Source organism: Sorex fumeus, unplaced genomic scaffold (genome assembly GCF_029834395.1).
Source record: "Sorex fumeus unplaced genomic scaffold, SorFum_2.1 ptg000086l, whole genome shotgun sequence".
Lineage (NCBI taxonomy): Eukaryota > Metazoa > Chordata > Mammalia > Eulipotyphla > Soricidae > Sorex > Sorex fumeus.
This window is the reverse complement of record NW_026606143.1, coordinates 42,137,719-42,153,261: the sequence shown is the minus strand read 5'-3', so window position 1 is coordinate 42,153,261 and position 15,543 is coordinate 42,137,719. Positions and strand designations below refer to the sequence as shown.

The window sequence follows — 15,543 nt, the reverse complement described above, 5'->3', positions numbered from 1 at the left end:
GTCAACTGAAATGCTAATGGCGCAGCCATCAGGTTTAGCTCTAGGCAATTAAAGCCAGAAAGAAAAAATATATATAAAAGACAGGTAAGAAGCTTGGGGAAGGCAGCAAGCTAGCAAGAGGCAGTGGAATTTGAAACAAGCTAAGAAAGGCAGAATTTTTCCTCTTCTCCCCTCAAAGTAGCTCTAAGTAGCAAGGTTTCTCGGAAACCCACGGCACTCTAGATACGGCTCCACGTGCAAGCTGTAGTCGTTGGATGCTCGGGCAGGCCCCAGGGATGCCTGGGTATTGGGCAGATCACTGATGGAGACGTCCTCACTTGTGACTTTCTGACCCAAGATAGGCCAGCATGCAGTTGTGGTCATGTCCTCACTGGAACTCGTTAGAACCACAGCAGTTCAAGCAGAAGGAACAAAGCCCGTGGGAGAAATTACCAGGAGAAAAGTTTTGTCAAGGAACCATCCTTTTCATAGGTTATTGCTGGAACTCAGGAAATAAGGAGAATTCTACATCTATACCCAAACATTCTCCTTTGGGTTGCTTGTTGAGACATTAAAAGGGCCGTCAGCTAGATAGTTTAAATAAGGAAGGTTTTGGGGGCTGGAGTGATAGCACAGCGGGGAGGGCATTTGCCTTGCATGCGGCCAACCCGGGTTGGATTCCCAGCATCCCATATGGTCTCCTGAGCACCGCCAGGAGTAATTCCTGAGTGCAGGACCAGGAGTAACCCCTGAGCATCACCAGGTGTGACCCAAAAAGCAAAAAAATAATAAATAAGGAACATTTTGTTGACCTTTGTAACACCACATGACCTAAACTAGAGCACAGGGAAATGTGGCCAGTGAATGGCAGTTTATTACCATCACCTGGCATTACCAGACATTTTGCAGTTTGATCTTTTCACAGGAAGTAAAAAGAAATGGGATTATCAAAGCAGAGGAGGCAGGGAAATGCAGGATCTTATGATTAACTGTTTAATATCTGGAACGAAGAAGTATGTCACTAAGGCAGCCTACCCTCATGTCATGTAAGGAGAATACTAGCTCCCTGCCTCAGAACTAGTCTTGACCAAAATATGGTAGCATCTGACCACCTTAGGTTTCAACAACGTTGTAAAAGCTTATTTTGCTGGCTTATATCAACAAATGCACCTTCTTGACCCATTTTTAACAAGCAGGAAACTAGCTGGTCAGGCTGGGAAACAGGGGACAATGTTCCCAATCGGCTGACAGGGCTACTCCTTCCTTTCTCAGTCCATCAGTTTTCTCCCTGCCATTTTTTAAGGGTCAGATTGATCATGTTATTTTAACTACAATAAAACCCCAACCCCTCTTAATTTAAGGCTATCAGCAGCTTTGGTGGGGACTCAGTGAGAACTTTGAATTTTATAAGACTTCATGCTTTTGTGGCTAGAGGTCTTTCATCTACTTGGGAAAATTCTCAGCCATTCTCTTTCATATTTTTAACTGGATCCACTCTTATCTGGGGAGACTCTCATGACATAAATTTAAGCACACTCTCTAGAGGAGAATTGTGTGTGTGTGTGTGTGTGAGAGAGAGAGAGAGAGAAAGAGAGACTGAGGTAGCCTCTGATTTTAGAGCTATGATGCTTAATATCTGGTCTGCAGACCCATAGGGGTACCTGAGCAATTTTAGAGGATCCATCTATTCTGGGATGGTTTCTTCTTTATTGTTTTGAATTTGTATCAAAGTATAAGAGCAATGTGAGTAAAACTATTGGCACTCAAAGAAATCCTGGCAGGGACTTTAGTAATTTTGTGCTATTCCTTCAAACAGTAATGTGAGACCAAACCATTAGATGCACACAGAACCATCATCAATGAGGCAGGGAAACTACCTGTTTTATTAAACTTAAACCAATAGGCATGCACTGTGATAACACTCTGTGGAAAATAACATATGACTGATGGATGGGGGAATCTGAGTTGCAAGCTAAACTAGCCACCATCTGACAGCAGATAGATGGGGTAGATCGGAGCTTACAGGCAGTTTGATTAGGACTCCAGCCTCAGCGCTTTTAGGGAGTCTGCTGGAGGTTATTTTGGGCACATTGGGACATTGGGATGTATCTGGAACTGAAATGTCCTGAATATCTCCCTTGTCCCTGAGCTGATCTGGATCTCTGAGTCCTGGTTTGGGGCCATATTGTGGCTCTTGGTGGCCTCAAGTAGAGATCTACCTGCCAGGAGCCTGGCACTTTCAGCTCTGCTATACTCTGGGCTTTAATTGCCTCTTTGTAGCATAAGGTATTCATGTCATCCCTATTAACTATCCCTTGCAGCTCTCAAAAGGTTCAGTGTGCTGTGTGATATGATTTTATTTGCATACTAAGGCCCTAGGTATGTAGCTTACAAGTGTCAAGGAAGATAGGGAAGAGGCTAGGGGCATCATTTTTGTTTTTAATTTAATTTTTTAAAAAAATTATAAAGTTGCTCACAATTACATTCAACATTCCAACACCAATCTCACCACCATTACACCTTCCCACCACCATTATTTTCAATTTTCCCAACCACCACCCAAGTCTGCCCCAATAGCAGGACCTAAATACTTTATTTTATATTTCTTATTATGAATAATTCGCTAAAAATGGTCAAAAATTTTCTTAGAAGAAAGTGAAGATTGATGTATATCACACTGGAGCCATTAAGTCCTTGTGTAAGGGCTTACTAACATGTTGTTACAGGTTAAGCCTTATGTGCTATTATTTTCTTATTCAAGATTGGTTGTCTTCTACTTCACATCCCACCCAATGTGGTGTGCTACTCCTGGTATATCAGTGATGTAGAGTTTCAGATGTCACTGATCATGAATGTGGTTGCATACCTCAGGAATTCTAAATTTTTATTACTTTTGTGTGGAGAAGAGGCACCCCCTAAAAATGTGAAATATCTTCCCTATGCTGGGACCCCCACACCTCCCCTATTCCTGGTCTCCTCACCTAGCAAAACCTCAGGTTTAATCCACATCTTCCCCCACCAACTGTGTGATCTTAAACTGTGGCAACCTTCTGCATCTTCTCAGGTTGTGGGCGATGAACCTCTTTGCATGGTCTCTACCCCTGAGAGGGGCACTGACCGTGGGCAATACTGTTTCCTCCTGCACCCCCAGAGTCAATGCCGATCTATCCTGTTGGGTTGAGGATTTTCAGGGAGCCACTGAGTGTAGATTGGATGGCATGAAATCCATGAAGTCCAGAACAGGGGCAGTTTAAAGCTCTGCCTTTCACCCCTATTTTAATGCCAAAGAGGAATGTTTTGCCAGGAAGGATGAGTACTTGTTCTGTGATAAGAAAAAGTTCCAAAGGATTAACAAAGGGTGCTTTAAGCTGTTCCAGAGCAGCTGGGCTTTCACTGAGGTATTCTGGGCTGGAGCGATAGCACAGCAGGTAGGGCATTTGCCTTGCACGAGCCCGACCCAGGTTTGATTCCTCTGTCTCTCTCGGAGAGCCTGACAAGCTACCAAGAGTATCTCGCCCACACGGCAAAACCTGACAAGCTACCTGTGATGTATTCGATATGCCCAAAAGAGTAACAACAAGTCTCACAATTTGTTGTGAGACGTTACTGGTGCCCGCTTGAGCAAATCGATGAACAATGGGAGGACAGTGCTACAGTGTTACCTATTCTGGTAATAAGGAAAATAAATAATAACTTGAAGCATATTCTACAAAATGTTCTGGATGGGTGAGCCTCATCTAAAATACTATTATCACTCTATTTGTTAATATGAATTCAAAGTCTTTTAGAAAATGTGTGTAATTAACAATGGCAGTCACATAGTTTGAGTGCCTGACACATTTGTCAATCTCCCCTTTTCTGGTTCCTTTGGGACTCTCATTTATGTTTCCAGTGGGGACCTTTGTCACTCACTCACAGATGGAGAAATACAAACCAAACTTGACCACTTATGGTATATTACACCAGACATGGTCTTTGGCTTAATAGGAGTGTGGAGACCAGATTAGACCAAGCCAGAAAGTCAGGTCCAGAAAGATCAGCATTTGTCTTTGAGTTGAATAGAGTAACAACATAAATTTGGACTTGCACAGAAAGGGAGCCAAAGATTCCTTTCCAGACCAAATTTTAGTTAGGCTTTAACAAGACTTCTTTACAAGTCTTCAAACTTGATCTTCTGTGTTCCTGCCCTTGCTGGACATACAGAGGTCAGTCTTATAAAGAATCCTGCTGTCTGTATTGATAATTATTACTCCTTTAATATTCAATGGCTTTGATCTTAATATCTGATCAAGGTCCTCACTCCCATATTTGAAGCAAAAATTTTAATTGAAAGAAATTTACTAAGAGAACTATGGAAGTAGAGAAAGGGAGAAATACATGTTCAAGAAAACACGGGATTCTACAGAGGGGGGGAAAAGCCACACTTTTGACAATCAAGTCCTTAGCTTGCTTTTAGCAAGAATCCCTCTACCCTTGATGTCTCTTCTGGATGACTTTTAATCTATTTGCCTCATCATCCTGCTTTTAGGTTACAAATCCCCACTTGTCCTTGCTCTTGGGATTGAGTCCCATATCTCTTCTCTATTGCAATAGAAGTGACTCCTAATTATATCCTGACATTCTAACACATATTGGGATCATTGTTTTCTTTACCGGAAACTAACTTGAGTCATCAAAGTTGAGATAGCAAAGGAAAGAATTGAGCATGGTGAAAATTGAACTAACCATTTTATATGGTTTCTCGATCAGTCCTTCACATTCAACCACATGTGCTAGAAAAGAGTGAAGGAACATCTGAAATTTATCATATAAGTGTATCTTCTTCCTTTATATGAATTATGATAACCATCTATTCATGTGACCGGCAGTCTCACTGGAGCATGAAAAAGCCAGAGCGTGATACCTCACACTTGTTTAGGGACCCTATTTCACAGCCGTCACTTGAAAACACTTCAACTAACTCTCTTAATGGACAAAAAATGTTTTCAAACTTCTCTTTTTAAATTAAAAATTCAAAAGATTTTAGTCACTGTGTTTTCACCGTGTTACTGTTAATGCTAGTTAGGTTTTCATGCATATTGTGTTCCAACTCCACAACCTCTACCAGAGTGATTTCTTTTCTCCACCATTGTCTCAGGCGGTGCCCTTCAGTGCTGTGTCCATGCCAGCTCCCTGATTGATAAATTCAGTTCTGCAGACCAGTTCCCAGGCTCTGTTGCCCTTGGCCATTTGTTTATGATGTTTCTTTATAGCCCACACAGGATAGATCATTCTGTATCTGCTCTTCTTCTAACCTTGCTTAGTCTGATGCCCGTCCGCATAGTGTCCAATTGCATAATTTGGATTTTTTTTATAGTGTAGTAGCCTTCCAATTTAAAAAAAAGTCTTATATATAGAACAAGTTCCCTTTGCAAGTATCTCAGGATCATTACTAATGACGACACTTGTTTTATGAGTTTATAGAAAACCCAAACTCACTTGTATGTCCCTACTTCCCAATCTTAAATGAGAAAGTTACTTAGTTTTAGTCTAGCTGGGTTTCATGACAACTGAACACTATATCTTACTTCATTTTACTTTGAGCAAGTATATATTTAGAAACAGTTCTTTACTATTTTCTCCAAGAAGAAAAATATTCTTGTTCTCAACTTAACTTACAAGGAAGAAAAGCCATATTCTTCTTGTTTTCATAAGTAATGTCTATACAAAAAGCACAATCTGGCATTGTTATTAGCATTGCCACATAGTTTATTTGACTTGAGGCTAAGTGAAACATTGTTCATGTGGCAGTATAGCTTTTTCAGCCCCTCAGGAGGTCTTGTTCATTCTACACAAGTGGACCACAGCATGTAGCATGGTGCCCTACATGTGTTAGCCATTCCATAAAGGAACAACACAAACCTAGTAAATTGTAGATTTGGAAACTTATTTTCACTAAGAGCAGGAAGCAGGATCCCAAAGAAGTGAATAACAAAAAGATGCAACAGAAAGACTTACATCACCATTGTAATCTCAAGACATAATATCAACAGTATCACAAAATCTGGCAACATTAATTCAGCTGTGGCATTGAGTAGCTTGTTATTTACAATTGTTTCTGTTTTCTTAACAAACAGAGGAATACAAATCAAAACAATCTACAGCCACAGACGTTTGCAAATATGAATATTTTCATATAGGGTTGACATTCCAAATCATAGAAATGTGATATTCAAAATGGTTTCCATCTCTTTTTCCCTTCTAACCCATTCCATTCATACAAAGAAGAGTGTAAAGGCTTATTTCAGTATGTGTCAATTCTAGGAATCAACCCAGAGCCCACTAATCACTCCAATATGCAGTTCCAACGTGAAACAAGACTCCGCCTTTTCTTTTAGATAAACTTTATTTTTTAAGAGCAGTATCAGGTTCACAGCAAAATTGAGAGGAAAGTACACAGATTTCCTCTACACTCCTTGCATCCCCCCTACTTGCCAGATACAGCGTCTCCAATATTTATTATAATTGATCAGTCTATATTATCATCACTATCACTCAAAGTCCATAGTTTCCATTAGGAGTCACTCTTGGTGTTGCATGTCCTGAGATTTAGGCAAATACGTCATGACGCATACCCACCTTTCTAATATCATGCACACTAGTGTCCCTGCCATGGAAATCGTCTGTGCTCCACCCACACATCCCTTCCCTGTTAGAATCTGGAAACTGGAAACTAGGGACCTTTTTGCTGTTTCCAAAATGTCTCATAAATGAAACAAATTCACTTTGAAAGTACTCAGGATCATTAATAATCACTACAATTTTTTTGAGTTCATGTCAGAAGAGTAATGTGCCAAGTGTGTAACAAGATTTAAGGGAGGCAAATATCACGCAGAAGTGTGAAAGCCCAATTATCATGCGTATGAACCAGAAAGGGATCCTTCAGTTGTTTTATGAGTTTATATGAAACCCAAACTCACTTGTATGTCCCTGCTTGCTAAAGGTTACAAGATCACAGCCTGATCACATTTGAAGGAGGGAGTGTTAAATCTTGAATCCTCATTTCTGCTTCTAGAATTGGTTTAGAAATGAATGCCTACCTTAGGAATGTAAATTTTTTGTTTTGTTTTGTGTTTGGGCCACACCTGGTGATGCTCAGGGGTTACTCCTGGCTCTGCACTCAGGAATTACTCCTGGCCAGTCTCAGGCAACCATATGGAATGCTGGGGACTGAACCCATGTGAGCCGCATGCAAAGCAAACTACTTATCCACTGTATCATCACTCCAGCTCCAGGACTGTAAGATTAAAAAAAGCAAGATAAAATTAATTATAGCTATTAATTCAGAGGGGAAATATATAATCATGTTAATGGATAAAAACGTTTATCAAAATTCAATACTTAGGATAAAATCTCAGTAAACAAGGAATATACTTATTCATATTCCACATAAGCATTCTATGTTTTTCTTGTTTCACACAGGTATACTTTATTTATTTTCATTGTAGCTTGCAAATTAATATACTTTCTGGATCTAGGTTTTTATTTATTTATTTATTTATTTTGCTTTTTGGGTCACACCTGGCGATGCTCAGGGGTTACTCCTGGTTCATGCACTCAAGAATCACTGCTGGCGGTGCTCGGGGGACCATATGGGATGCTGGGAATCGAACCTGTATTGGCCATGTTGGCTGCATGCAAGGCAAACGTCCTACCCGCTGTGCTATCGCTCCAGCCCCTGGATCTAGGTTTTTAAACTATAGGTTGTAACTTCATATGGGTCAAGTAAGTATAAAAATGTGTTTCAAAGTAAATTCCGTATAATTATCAAAAAAGGATTAGAAAAAAACTTTCTTAATGTTCTGTATGGAATACTAACAAAGAAATTATAGCATACTTCACAGATGGTGATGATATGTTAAATGTATCCCTTTAAAAAGTCATGTGTTGAGAAAGAATTTATTAGTGGGCTGGAGTACAGTGGTTAGGGTGTTTGCTTTGTACTCAGCTGACCCAGATTCAATCCCCAGAACCATGTATGATCCCCTGAGCACCACCAGGAGTGATTCCTGAGCACAGAGCCAGAAGTAGGCCCTAAGCATAACCAGGGAAGCCTCCCACCACCAAAAAAGAATTTATTCATATCAGTAGCTTTATTTATCAGTGTATTGGAAATACTAGTCAGAAAATTTATTATGGTAGTTGACTAAAAGTCAATACTCTCATTTTCCACAGACAATCTTATTGAAAACTCTAGAGCACTTGAGGATAATCAGAATTGCTCGATACAAAATAAGCACCTGGGATGGAAGGCAGGGGGGCTGAAAGGTCGGGGCCTGGGGGACCTTGGGAGAGGGAGCTGGGTACCCAAGAAACCATCATCAACAGCATTGTAAATTGTGGTACTTCAATCAATAAAAATTAAAACAGAAACAAAATAAGCACACAAATTCTATTTCATTACACTGGTAACAGAGAAGACAAACAACAAACACTCTCTTCCCGTTGTTTGTCGATTTTGCTCAAGCGGACCCAGTAACGTCTCTATTTTTTTGAGACTTGTTGTTATTGTGTTTGGCATATTGAATACGTCATGGGTAGGTTCCCAGGCTTTGCCGTGCGAGCAACATATTCTCACCGGGCAAGTAGCTTGCCGGGCTCTCCGAAAGGGGCAGAGGAATCGAACCCAGCTTGGCTGGGCTGGCTGTGCGCAAGGCAAACGCCCTACCTCTGTGCTATCACTCCAGCCCAACAAAGAAGAAAAGAAAAAAATACAATAGCACAATATATTTAAAAACTATTTTTAGGAATGATTCTCAAGAACTTTATGAAACTAGCTGTCACTGTCACTGTCCTCCCGTTGTTCATCAATTTGCTCGAGCGGGCCCAGTAACGTCTCCATTTTTTTGAGACTTTGTTTGGCATATTGAATATGTCACGGGTAGCTTGCCAGGCTTTGCCATGCGGGCGAGATACTCTCGGTAGCTTGCCGGGCTCTCCGAGAGGGGCGAAGAAACCAAACCCAACTGGACCGGGCTGGCTGTGTGCAAGGCAAATGCCCTACTGCTGTGCTATCACTCCAGCCCATGAAACTAGCTACAAAGATTTATTAAATATCAGTAAAGAAGAGTAAGAAAATGTCACACCATATTCATGAAATGGACACATGAATAAGTTATCTCTTGATGAATGACAAATTGCCCCTCAGGGTCAAAGCAACATTTATAGTCATGTGTCATTTATATCTTTTTTTTTTTGTCATACCCAACTGTACTCAGGGCTTACTCCTGGCCTTGCATTCAGAAATCACTCCTGGCAGTGCTCAGGGGACTGTCTGGGGTGCTGGCTGTTTGAACCCGGGTCAGCTGCGTGCAGGCAAATGCCCTCCTTACTACTTGCTCTATTGCTCTGGCCACTCAAAGTGTTGTTTGGGCTTTTTTCTTTATGTTTTTTTTTTTTTGCACAGGGGACTGAACCCAGGGTCTAATACAATTAGAGCAGGTGTTCTGCCAATGAGTCAAATCCTCAACTCTGGGCAAGGAGTGGTGTGGGGCCTGGGGGCTGGTCCTGGCAGTACTTGCATGGCTAGGTAGACCTGATGGTTCAGTGCTGAGGCTCATTTGTGCTAAGGACCCACCAGTGGCACAAACCTACGGTGCTCCACTCCTTGGGGCTATTACTCTGGCTTCCGGACATAGTTTAAGCTCCCACATAACTCAAGACAATAGGGGCTGGCTGCAATGAAAGCAGTGGGCAGGGTGCTTGCCTTGCACGTGGCTGACCTGGGTTCAATCCCCAGCAACGGATATTGTACCCCATGCACTGTCAGGAGTGATCCCTGAGCACAGAGCCAGGCGTAAGCCCTGGGCACTTCCAGGTGTGACTCAAAACAAAACAAAACTCATAATGATATTGTAACTGTTGTTATTTCGTTCATCTTAGAGTCAATGCACTCTTTTGTTCTAATTATAAATTCTATTAAATGTATGTAACAGATTCATTCAAATTTTTCTTTTGGGTTTTGGGAGCATACCCAGCTGTGCTCAGGGCTTACTCCGGGCTCTGCATTCAGGGGTCACTCCTGGAGGGGTTCAGGAGAAATATATGGAGTGCCAGGGATTGAATCCAGGTCTGCCATGTACACTGTACACTGTACATTGTACTATCATTCCAGCACCCCTCATTAGAATGTTTTAAATTGCAAAGCTAAACACTTATCCAAGTATAAGTGATAAAATGTATAAGCACAAAACAATGCATACAAGATTCAGGGAGATAAGAGTTACCTCTAGAGTTACCCACATTTTCCTTCATGGGTAATTTGGTCTCCAGGGGATATTTGATACTATCTGGAGATAATTTTGGTTTTCTTGTGTAGGCAGGGACCATTGGCACTCTGGTGGGTGGAGGCCATGGGTGCTTATAGACATTCTACAGTGCACAGCAGAGGGTTCTCTGGCCTCAATTATCAGCAGTGCCCAGATAGGGAAAGGTCTGGAAAGAGAGTAGGTTATAGGCTAGAAAGATAGTGGAGGGATAAGGCTCTTTTAATTGGTTGACCCTGGCTTGATTTCCAGCACTATACATTGTTCCTAGTACCTCAGGGGTCACTCCTGAAAGTAGAGCCAGAAATAGTGCAGTGCACTGGCAGGTGTGGCTCACCCCTCCACCCCAAAGGAGAGGGGGACTGGGGGCGTGGCACGTAGCACTGTAACACTGCACTGTCCTTTGTAGTTCATCTATTTGCTCGAGCGGGCACCAGTAACATCTCACAACAAATTGTGAGACTTGTTGTTACTGTGTTTGGCATATCGAATACGTCACGGGGAGCTTGCCAGGCTCTGCCATGAGGGCGAGATACTCTGGGTAGTTTGCCGTGCTCTCTGAGAGGGACAGAGGAATTGAACCCGGGTCGGCTGCGTGCAAGAGTAAAGTGGCACGTAAGCGACAAAATAATGGTGATGCTCATTTTCTTGAACCAATTCTGTGATTCACACACATCTTATAATGATTATAAAACGCATGTAGCAGAAATGGTCTTTTGCACGCATTCAGTACTTGATAAACACAATGCAAACGTAAGTGGCTGAATCGACAGACTTTGGACTCATTGGTAGCAAAAGCCTGTGTGGACAATCAATGCTACATTTTTTTCTTTTTTTCCTGGATTACATTGCCCAGCATATAATCTCTAGATTCCTGCCACCTCATTGAGATGGAAAACATGCTTCTGCATTAATATTTTGAAGATGACTTCGAAGGCAGATGGCACTGGTGAGCTCTGCCAGATCTCTGACAGTGGCGATTTGTAAGCTAGTGTTTGTCTTTTCAAATCCTGCTGGTCATAAGCCATTGTTCCACCTCCTCCCGGGCAGGGTCAAGAGGAAACCCAGCAGTGAGGCAGAGACTTTTAGCACTGGAAACCTCAAGTGGATATAGGCCTCAGGGCTGCCATGGCTCTGGTGTCCCATTAGCTGGCTTTAGTGCCCCTGCTTACCCACTGGCTCCCTGGCAGTGCGAGTGAGTGGCAGTCAGTCCACCGGGCAGGTGAAAGCAATTGACTGTGAGCCTGCAGCCACGACCAATCGGATTCTCCAGGAGGTGGGTCTAGTGCGTCTCTAGCCTCACTCTGAACTCCCACATAAGTTCGTGGTTACCCTCTGCTTTAAATGAATGAAAATCAAGTCTTCCATGATCAAAAACAAATGCGATGTTTGGTGCCACAGTTGCAGAGGGCTGAAGGTCTGCTCTGTGTATGTTATACAGGAATGAACTGGAGGAGACAGAATAAGAGACGGAATTTAAGGAAACATGTGATCTTTCTTACTTTTAGATTAGGCTCTGATTTCCCTCTTAACCATGTAGTTGAATTTTCACACGTGATAACAATATTTTTCCCTGCAACAGATGGGGCCTTTTATAAAAGGGGCTTTTGCATCTTCTTGTGTCTTTCATATGTCTAAAAATTATACACAAAAACTCCGAATGTGAGCAATTCGCCTAAACTCTGCAAACCCTTTATGTTTTTAAACAGCCAGGAGGTGGTGGGTCAGTCAAGTCTTAAAGGAGTGTAATAACCCCCTATTACGAGAATTTGAAATGTTTTCCAATCTCAGAGAAAACCCTTCTCCCCAGTTTATGGGGGAAAAAAAACCGCCTCATGCTGGATTTGGGTACGGAAGGATGACGTGTTGTGATTCCAAAGATGAGCCGAAAGCAGCTCGATCAAAGCTGGAACTGACTCTACATTCGGTCTTCTTGGAAAGTTTGAAGAACAATTCAAAACGGACCCCTTAACGGAGTGGGAAACGTAGCAGTTGGGTACTTCACCAAGCAGAGGTTTAGATGGTTTAACATAAAAACTACTGCAAAGAAGGAAGGGTTCCTTTCAGAGATGGGCATACAAATCCCTGGGTCAGAATTACAGCCACTGAAGAGTTTGCCTTGAGTCCGAGGGGTGGAGCTGGAGAGAAGGCAAGCTCGGTCCCTACCTTTACCCCCCAATATGATCCTCAGCTCTTTTCTCTTGCTTCCCAGTTCATGGGATGGGTTTCTGAGCCCCAAATCGCTGGCCTCCCTTCCATTTCTCACATTCTGGTTCTACGAGCTAATTGGGTTCCCTTAGGTTCACGGGGCACTGTTGAGATCATCTCTATAACGTTTACTGTCTGGAGAGTGTTCTGAGGCAGTCCGGTCTGTGTGGCTCAAAGGAACGTGAGCACAGATCAGTGTGACACTGGCACGCCGTGAGCCGAGGCCATGGAGATGGGAGAAGCCATGGACAGTTGGTCCCTCTGTTCGATTTCAAGAGCCATCAGTGCACAGAGGAAGTGGCAGTGACCAGGCCATCTTTTCCAGACTGTCAGTGACAGCTAGCTGCATCTCATCAGCCAGCTTGGGGCGTTTGCCTTGAGTTTCCACGGCCAGACAATAGCATCCCAAATTTCGTGGCTGACAACCATACATATGTCTTAGTGTGGCTTAGCCGAGTCCTTGGCAAAGTTGAACCTGGGGTGTGAGCCAGAGCAGCAGGTGCATGTGAGACCCAGGGGTGCCTCCCCAGCCCACTTAGGCTGTCTAGCGCAGTCAGGGACAGGCAAGAGTCAGCCTGAGGGTCCTTGCATCTCTCTGGCAACTGGGAACTCAACCCATCTGCCTTTTCTTCAGGAAGCTCTTGGCCAGGCGCCCTGTAGCTCACAAGAGGAGGCAAGACTCAAACAGTGGGGGTGCTCCAGTGGGGCACCCCACACTGCCTGTTCCCTTTGCCACATGGCATCTCCCAGGACCTTCCCACCTTCAACAAGAGCGTGGACACCCAGAGGTGGGGGCTTTCGGGGGGGGGATTTCTCCCCTACACTAGCTACCCCTAGGTTGGACCCTGATGATTGAATATTAGTTTCATGAACATTCATCCCCAGGCATTGATGTGGCTGGACGAACCCTGGACCAGGTGCTGAAGCCTTTCAAGGAAACCACTATGCTCCTTGCTCCCCCAATACTCCAGGGGTCCCTCTCTCCCCACAGTTCCATTCTGCTGCCCTGGGTGTGACAACTCTCCCCTGCCCTTGGGTAGCTGGGGCAGAGACTGAATTCAGGGCTCCACTTCTCTGGGCTGGCTGGGGGCCCAGGGGAGAGGTGAAGAGTAGTGCAGAAATCCTCATGGGGAGCCAGTGAGGAACCAAGGGGCACATGCTGAGAAGCCCAACTCTGTCCCAGGACGCTGCAGACCCAGCAGAGTTCAGCTCAATCTCAAGACCTGAGCAAAGGCGAGAGCTCCATTTTCTAGATTACCTGCTAGGGGCTTTGCAGGAGCTGGTGGGGGAGTACAGAAGCAAAAGTTCCCAAGCATGTTCAAGGGCATTCTAAGCACTGCCTGCAAGGCACGCATGGGGCAAGGAGGACTATCTCCAGGATGTCCCGGCATATCTTGGGAGCCAGGTGCCAAAATTTGTCTCTGACTGCTTGGCTGTTTATGATGAGGGCAGGGGAAGTAGAGGCGTGTCTTTTCATCATTATTAGGGGCAACAGGGTCCTCTTTGCTTCATCAGGAAGAGGGGTGGTGGTGACCTTTCGAGATTCTCATTGACACCCCAAGCTTGCAGCCTCTCCTGTTGTTACCCTGTAACTGATGCCTCCAGGTGCTTCCTCATCCCCTTTCTAGAACATTTGCTGGGTAGTGGACAGATGCTCCACTGGCCCGAGACTCCCCAGCCCCCAGCCACTGAATCCGTCTCAGCCCAGGGTGTGATTCCCAGAAGTGGGGTCACACATGAGGGTTCATAGGAAGGTGAGGGCACCAGCAAACATGTGGCATCTGTCAGACTCCGAGTGAAGCTCTGGAGACAGGCTTAGACCCTCTAGACCTCAGAGAAGTTCAATTGAGGTCAACTTTTCCTGTGCCCATGAATCATTAAGCACTGGATAGCCTGGGTGAAATGAAGACCTTCCCATCCCGGCCATCTTCCACATTCTGCTCTCTGCAGGCTCAGAAGGTTCCAGTGGTTTCAGGGCAATTTCTCCACAGACATTGATAGCCACAGGTGGAAAAGACAGTTGATCGGGGCACTTGATGTGGTTGAACTCATTTCAGGGAGTGCATGTACTGGGTTGTGAACTGGGTTGGCGGGATTTTGACTTTGTATCTTTAACAGCCAAGCCACTCCAGGGAACTGGTTTCTTCTTTAGATAGTGTTTAAAATGTATTTTCAAAATTTCGACTAAGAGAAACTGAATGGTGAAGTGTTGGGTTTTAAAGTGTTTGACTTAACACTGAATGATGGGGCACGTTTATTCATTTTCACAAAAGCTTTTAAAAAAATTTATTAGTGAAACACCATGAGTTACAGTTGTAGACTTACAAATTTTTGTGCTTGGGTTTCAGTTATACAATGATCAAGTACCCATCCCTCCACCAGTGCCCATTTTCCACCACCACGGGTCCCAGTATCCCTCCCACCCCCATCCCCCCATCCCACCCTGCCTCTGTGGCAGGGAATTCCCTTTTGTTCTCTCTCTCCTTTTAGGTGTTGTGGTTTGCAAAAGAGACATTGAGTGGCAATCATGTTTGGTCTATAGTCTACTTTCAGCATGCTTCTCCCATCCTGGGAGGATCCTCCCAACACCCTTTATTTGGTGCTCCCTTTTCCCCTAGCATGTGTGGCTGGCCTCCAGCCATGGAACAAACCTCCTGGTACTAATCTCGGCCACTCTTGGGTGTTAGTCTCCTATTTTGTTACTTTATGTTCCCCATATGAATGCAATCTTTCTATGTCTATCCCTCTCTTTCTGACTCATTTTGCTTAACACAATACTTTCCATGTAGTAGCACTTGTATGTAAATTTCATGACTTCATCTTTTCTAACAGCTACATAGTACTCCATTGTGTAGATGTACCAAAGTTTCTTTAACCAGTCATCTGTTCTCAGGCACTCAGGTTTTTTCCAGATTCTGGCTATTGTAAAGAATGCTGTAATGAACAAACAAGTGCAGATGTCACTTCGACTATACCACAAAAGTTTTTTGAATGGTTAAAAAATTTTTTTGGCTTGAGGGCCACACAAGCTGTGCTAAGGTCTTACTCCTGC

General features: G+C 43.7%; 1 non-coding gene across 1 annotated transcript; it reads right to left on the bottom strand.

The window, feature by feature from the left end:
• Positions 1–6,793: 6,793 nt before the first annotated feature.
• On the bottom strand, positions 6,794–6,897 carry LOC130039460 (small nucleolar RNA U13). Its single transcript, XR_008794884.1, has one exon. It is a non-coding gene; the product is annotated as a small nucleolar RNA U13 (small nucleolar RNA).
• Positions 6,898–15,543: the final 8,646 nt, after the last annotated feature.